This window comes from Nematolebias whitei, chromosome 10, assembly GCF_014905685.2.
Source record: "Nematolebias whitei isolate Nwh7 chromosome 10, NemWhi1, whole genome shotgun sequence".
Lineage (NCBI taxonomy): Eukaryota > Metazoa > Chordata > Actinopteri > Cyprinodontiformes > Rivulidae > Nematolebias > Nematolebias whitei.
Window position 1 is genome coordinate 41,605,557 of NC_056507.1, and position 1,340 is coordinate 41,606,896.

Consider the following 1,340-nt stretch of genomic DNA (forward strand, 5'->3'; position numbering starts at 1 on the left):
CATTTTTCTGTTTTTCTGACTTCTAGTGACCTCTTACGTCACAAAAAACACACCCCTGATTGGCTCTTTCAGCCAATCAGGACTTCCTAAATGAACCAGAAACAGAACTCTTTAAATGTCGACACTTCCTAGTTCCAACCAGTGCGGTGGGAGAACTTTTCAGTTCGGAGGGCAGAACCGAACAGAAAAGTTGCTGGAGAGAACAGGAGGTTCCAGACATGATCCGAAGTTCTTCCGAGTCTCGTGGGGATTATGGAATCTTCCACATCTGAGTGGAACCTCTGACGGACTCACAACTCATGTGAGCCCACCCGGGAGGTGAGCGTGTGTTGAACGAAGTACCGTCACTACTTCGGACGATTCACAGCTGTTCCTACGGAGACGCTGGAAAGGTGGCGTTAAATGGAACTCCGTACCAGTGGAGACATCTAGATGTAATGAACTATATCTGTCAGATAAAATTCATAAATTAAACGGATTCTTTCATTTTTCTGGACTGAGTTCTATCGTGCATTGAATAATTAAATGTGACGTGAGACATTAATTTTCTTTGACCCATCAAAATGAATGCGGTCATTTATTAACAGAATCAAAGTTTAACATCAAACATTTACATTAATTTGGCAAATTGATTACAATAACACATAGCTTAATTAGCAAGCTTTACAATTAGGAAACCATATTGCCATGGTTTCCACTTGCAGCTTGTAACCCAACAGACATTTCTGAAAATATCTGGATGATTTACTGGCAAGATAGAAGAGTTTTAAAGATGGGAAATGAAGGAGTTTAAATGGAGAGGGAAAGATGGATGAGGGAATATGTGTCTGTATAACGAACGGCACTCTCCTTTGGACCCAGCTTATCCCACGGTACACTTCGCAGTTGAAGATCGACTCTTTACCTTTGCAGATGATAGTCCGGCCTCGGTGTAGAGTTCTCTTTCAACGCTTTCCAGCGTCTCCGTAAGGATAGCAGAGAACCGTTCGGAGTAGTGACGGTACTTCGTTCGACAGCAGCTCACCTCTGAGTGGGCTCGCATGAGCTGTGAGTCCGTCAGAGGTTCCACTCAGATGTGGAAGATTCCATAATTCCCATGAGACTCGGAAGAACTTCGGATCATGTCTGGAACCTCCTGTTCTCTCCTGCAACTTTTCTGTTCGGTTCTGCCCTCCGAACTGAACTGCTCTCCCACCGCACTGGTTGGAACTAGGAAGTGTCGACATTTAAAGAGTTCTGTTTCCGGTTCATTTGGGAAGTCCTGATTGGCTGAAAGAGCCAATCAGGGGTGTGTTTTTGTGACGTAAGAGGTCACTAGAAGTCAGAAAAACAGAAAAATG